Source organism: Neophocaena asiaeorientalis, unplaced genomic scaffold (assembly GCF_003031525.2).
Source record: "Neophocaena asiaeorientalis asiaeorientalis breed wild unplaced genomic scaffold, Neophocaena_asiaeorientalis_V1.1 scaffold230, whole genome shotgun sequence".
Classification (NCBI taxonomy): domain Eukaryota; kingdom Metazoa; phylum Chordata; class Mammalia; order Artiodactyla; family Phocoenidae; genus Neophocaena; species Neophocaena asiaeorientalis.
This window is the reverse complement of record NW_020175186.1, coordinates 369,358-375,470: the sequence shown is the minus strand read 5'-3', so window position 1 is coordinate 375,470 and position 6,113 is coordinate 369,358.

The window sequence follows — 6,113 nt, the reverse complement described above, 5'->3', positions numbered from 1 at the left end:
TGCTTGTGATTGGTCTGTTCATATTTTCTATTTCTTCCTGATTCAGTCTTGGCAGGTTGTGCATTTCTAAGAATTTGTCCATTTCTTTCAGGCTGTCCATTTTATTGGCATAGAGTTGCTTGTAGTAGTCTCTTAGGATGCTTTGTATTTCTGCGGTGTCTGTTATAACGTCTCCTTTTTCATTTCTAATTTTATTGATTTGAGTCCTCTCCCTCGTTTTCTTGATGTGTCTCGCTAATGGTTTATCAATTTTATCTTCTCAAAGAACCAGCTTTTAGTTTTATTGATCTCTCCTTTTGCTGCGTCCCATAGGTTTTGGATCTTTGTGTTTTCATTGTCATTTGTCTCTAGGTATTTTTTGATTTAGTAACGTATTGTTTAGCCTCCATGTGTTTGTGTTTGTTGTGTTTTTTCCCCTGTAATTGATTTCTAATCTCGTAGCGTTTTAAAGTCTATTTTATCTGATATGAGTATTGCTACTCCAGCTTTCTTTTGATTGCCATTTGCATGGAACATCTTTTTCCTTCCCCTCACTTTTAGTCTGTATGTGTCCCTAGGTCTGAAGTGCGTCTTCTGTAGACAGCATATATACGGGTCTTGTTTTCGTATCCATTCAGCCAGTCTGTGTCTTTTGGTTGGAGCATTTAATCCATTCTCGTTTAAGGTAATTATAGATATGTATGTTCCTATTACTATTTTCTTAATTGTTTTGGGTTTGTTTTTGTAGGTCTTTTTCTTCTCTTGTGTTTCCCAGTTAGAGAAGTTCCTTTAGCATTTGTTGTAGAGCTGGATTGGTGGTGCTGAATTATCGTAGCTTTTGCTTGTCTGTAAAGCTTTTGATTTCTCCGTCAAATCTGAATGACATCCTTGCTGGGTAGAGTAATATTGGTTGCAGGTTCTTCCCTTTCATCACTTTAAATATATCATGCCACTCCCTTCTGGCTTGTAGAGTTTCTGCTGAGAAATCAGCTTTTAACCTTATGGGAGTTCCCTTGTATGTTATTTGTCATTTTCCCCTCGTTGCTTTCTTTGTCTTTGATTTTTGTCAGTTTGATTACTATGTGTCTCAGCGTGTTTCTCCTTGGGTTTATCGTGCCTGGGACTCTGTGCTTCCTGGACTTGGGTGGCTATTTCCTTTCCCATGTTAGGGAAGTTTTTGACTATAATCTCTTCTGATATTTTCTCGAGTCCTTTCTCTCTCTCTCTTCTCCTTCTGGGACCCCTATCATGCGAATGTTGTTGTGTTTAATGTTGTCTCAGAGGTCTCTTAGGCTGTCTTCAGTTCTTTTCATTCTTTTTTCTTTATTCTGTTCGGCAGCAGTGAATTCCACCATTCTGTCTTCCAGGTCACTTATCCGTTCTTCTGCCTAAGTTATTCTGCTATTGATTCCTTCTAGTGGATTTTTCATTTCAGTTATTTTACTGTTCATCTCTGTTTGTTCTTTAATTCTTCTAGGTCTTTGTTAAACATTTCTTGCATCTTCTCCATCTTTGCCTCCATTCTTTTTCCGAGGTCCTGGATCATCTTCACTATCATTATTCTGAATTCTTTTTCTGGAAGGGCCTATCTCCACTTCATTTATTTGTTTTCCTGGGGTTTTATCTTGTTCCTTCATCTGGTACATAGCCCTCTGCCTTTTCATCTTGTCTATCTTTCTGTGAAGGTGGTTTTTGTTCCACAGGCTGCAGGATTGTAGTTCTTCTTGCTTCTGCTGTCTGCCCTCTGGTAGATGAGGCTATCTAAGAGGCTTGTACAAGTTTCCTGATGGGAGGGACTGGTGGTGCATAGAGCTGGGTGTTGCTCTGGTGGGCAGAGCTCAATAAAACTTTAATCCACTTGTCTCCTGATAGGTGGGATGGGGTTCCCTCCCTGTTAGTTGTTTGGCCTGAGGCAACTGGAGCCTACCCGGCTCTTTGGTGGGGCTAATGGCGGACTCTGGGAGGGCTCAAGCCAAGGGGCATTTCTCAGAACTTCTGCTGCCAGTGTCCTTGTCCCCACGGTAAGCCACAGCCACCTCCCGCCTCTGCAGAAGACTCTCCAACACTAGCAGATAGGTCTGGTTCAGTCTCCTATAGGGTGACTGCTTCTTCCCCTGGGTCCCGATGTGCATATTACTTTGTGTGTGCTCTCGAAGAGTGGAGTCTCTGTTTCCCCCAGTCCTGTTGAAGTCCTGCAATCAAATCCCACTAGCCTTCAAAGTCTGATTCTCTTGGAATTCCTCCTCCCATTGCCAGACCCCCAGGTTGGGAAGCCTGACGTGGGGCTCAGAACCTTCACTCCAGTGGGTGGACTTATGTAGTATAAGTGTTCTCCAGTTTGTGAGTCACCTACCCAGCAGTTATGGGATTTGAGTTTATTGTGACTGCGCCCCTCTTACTGTCTCCCTGCGGCGTCTCCTTTGTCTCTGGATGTGGGGTGTCTTCTTTGGTGAGTTCCAGTGTCTTCTGTCCATGATTGTTCAGCAGTTAGTTGTGATTCGAGTGCTCTCGCAAGAGCGAGTGAGCGCACGTCCTTCTACTCTGCCATCTTCCCTCCTGCCCTCCGTCTGAGGCAATGATTCTTGTGCTTTTCTCTGATTCTCAACCCACAATACCTACAATTTTGTATGTGAGGGTGCTGGTAGGCCCTAGAGAGGGACGTGTAAAAAGGGCCTCTAGAGTCTAAGACCTGCCTTACAAAACTGGCTCACCACCAACTCTCTGATCTGGCCCTTCCCCTTTCTGTATCCTAGTTTCCTCATCTGTAAAATAAGTGTAATAATATGACCTGCTTTGACATAGGTTGTTGAGAGGATCAAATTCATGTACAGTGCTGAGCATCACCCTAGCTTTGTCCCTTGCATAACCGTCCTCCCAGAGTTGTTTTAACAATAGGCCCTGAGCTTTCATCAAAGCTTGTGATAAGAAATCACCATGTGAAACTCAGTCTCCTTTTGCTGCCAAATGTATGGAGAATCTTATCAACATATGACTCTAATTGAGAAATTTCTCCAGCTTGACAAATTATTAGAATTTTTATCGTGAAAACTGGGAGATGCCCTTTACTCTGATATCAAATGTTCTGAGACTGATTCATCGTATTTCCATTTTTCGCCTTAGCTTCCAGGAAGCTCAAAGCTAAATCTAACGCTTAATGACAGCGACTCCATTAAATCAGATGAGCTTAACTTTATATTTGTGTTTTATGAAACTCATGAGACACACCCTCAGTTATAAGTTTTCTCAAATTCTTTTGAAAAAGAAAGAGGAGAAGAAGGGAAGAGAAGGAAACAGGGATAGTTTGAAAACAGGGCTTGGCATGCCAGCTACTCACTGTATCAACTAGAATATAGGTTTGGTTTCTCTAAGAGACACCCAAAATAATTGTGACTTAAATAAAACAGAAGTATATAACCATCTGGCCACAGTAGTCTCAGGCTGGTACGATTACTACGAGGGAACCTAGCTTCTTATCTTGTTGCTCAGCTGTTCCTATGGTGTCTTTGACCACATGTTTCAAGATGGGTGGCCACCATGCCTCATCCCAGCCAGGGGAAGCGGGGGACATGCACTGGCATTCAAGACCTCATAGTGGGGCTTCCCTGGTGGCGCAGTGGTTGAGAGTCCACCTGCCGATGCAGGGGACACGGGTTCGTGCCCCAGTCCGGGAAGATCCCACATGCCGCGGAGCGGCTGGGCCCGTGAGCCATGGCCGCTGAGCCTGCGTGTCCGGAGCCTGTGCTCCGCAACAGGAGAGGCCACAGCAGTGAGAGGCCCACGTACCGCAAAAAAAAAAAAAAAAAAATGAAGACCTCATAGTGACACACATCTCTTCCACTCACATCCTGTCAGCCAAAACTCGGTTACGTGATCATACCTAACTGCAAAGGAGGCTGGGATATTTAGTCTTTCAGAGAAACATGTCCAGCTAAAAATCAGGGGTTCTGTTACTATAGAAGAAAGGGAGAACAGATTTGGAAGGACATCTACCAGTTTCTGCCACATACGCCATCTCAGATGTATTTCTTTTATTTATTTATTTACTAACTAACTTATTTATGGCTGTGTTGGGTCTTTGTAGCTGTGCAGACTTTCTCTAGCTGCGGTGAGTAGGGGCTACTCTTCATTGCAGTGCGCGGTCTTATTGTGGTGGCTTCTCTTGTTGCAGAGCATGCACTCTAGGCACATGGGCTTCAGCAGTTGTGGCACGCAGGCTCAGTAGTTGTGGCTCATGGGCTCTAGAGCGCAGGCTCAGTAGTTGTGTTGGGTGGGCTTAGTTGCTCCACGACATGTGGGATCTTCCCGGACCAGGGCTTGAACCCGTGTCCCCTGCATTGGCAGGTGGATTCTTAACCACTGCGCCACCAGGGAAGCCCTATCTCAGATGTATTTCTTTCTTCTTTTTTTTTAAAGACACTTTTTAAAAACTATTTATTTATTTACTTATCGGCTGTGTTGGGCCTTGGTTGCTGCACGTGGGCTTTTCTCTAGTTGCAGTTAGCGGGGGCTACTCTTCGTTGCAGTGCGTGGGCTTCTCATTGCAGTGGCTTCTCTTGTTGTGGAGCCTGGGCTCTAGGCGTGCGGGCTTCAGTAGTTGTGGCACACGGGCTTAGTTGCTCCGAGGCATGTGGGATCTTCCTGGACCAGGGCTCGGACCTGTGTCCCCTGCATTGGCAGGTGGATTCTTAACCACTGTGCCACCAGGGAAGTCCCTCAGATGTATTTCTTTGCACGTGATTGCACTCTCGTCCACCCCAATTTCAGCTTCACCCCCTCTATTCAGTATAGCTTCCATGCTGCTATCAGAGTACTTTCCACTTCAGAGTGTTATTATGGCACTGCCCTGGTCACAAACCAACCCTGGCTCCATACTACCTAGGAAAGTGATGCCCAAACTGTACAATGCATTAGGAATCAGCTGGAGGGTGTGCTAAAACAGAGCCAGCTGGGCCCCACCTGTAGCCCTACTGACTGGGTAGGTCTGGGCCCTGAGAATTTGCATCTTTACTAAGTTCTCAGGTGATGCTGATGTTGCTAGTTCAGGAACCACACTTTGAGAACCCTTGACCTCAAGAATAAAACCAGTGCTCCTTAACCTGCCATCCAAAGGCTATTCCAGCCTGGTCTCAACCTACTTTCTGCCTCATCTCTCATCTTTCCCTCCCCCTCCACACACCCAGGGCTCCAGTCACACTGAAGTTCTCACGTCTCTCTAACCAGGCAAGCTGTTCGCACCTTTGTGCCTTGCTGTTCCTTTTGTCTGGAATATCTTCTGATCGGCAACCTCCTTTCCACATCCTCCCCGAAGGCTTTCCTGACCCTCTAAGCTGTTGTTAAACCATTCTCTGTCCCAGGTCCCTACACATTTTGTACATTCTTCTATTATTGCTTTTATTGCCTCGTGTGTTGGTTTTCTGCCCAGCTGCCTCCCCTTCTCTGAAGCCTTAGTCACCTACATAGCTCTTAGCCACGGTAACAGGGTCACTGAGTAAGGAAACAAAAGTATGAATGAGGAAAAGGAGGCAGGTAGATGGAGTGAATAAATCAATGAGGTGAGTGAAGAGAAGAAATGATGAGTGAGTTATGATCCATTTGTGCTTAGTTCTCTCCTTAGAGTCCTCAGTCACAGATCAGGAAAGGAATTTACCCTCTGACCATTTTTCCACAAAGTTCCAGCCATTCCTTTTTTTTTTTGGCTGTGCCCTGTGGCCTTTAGGATCTCAGTTCACCCACCAGGGATTGAACCCAGGCCACGGCAGTGAAAGCCCAGAATCCTAACCACCAGTCCACCAGGTTCTCATTGCGGTGGCTTCTCTTGTTGAGTGTGGGCTCTAGGCACGTGGGCTTCAGTAGTTGTGGCATATGAGCTCAGTAGTTGTGGCTCGTGTGCTTAGTTGCTCCGTGGCATGTGGGATCTTCCTGGACCAGGGCTCGAACCCGTGTCCCCTGCATTGGCAGGCAGATTCTTAACCACTGTGCCACCAGGGAAGTCTCCCATTGCTTCCTTCTTACCAGAAGTCACCTGGGACCCAGCATCTAATAGTCAGTTCCCCAGAACTGGCCTGGGGACCCATGCTGGGTCATGTTCCCTATGCCAGGGCTTAATCTCTACCCAATCCTGTTCTCACTCACCC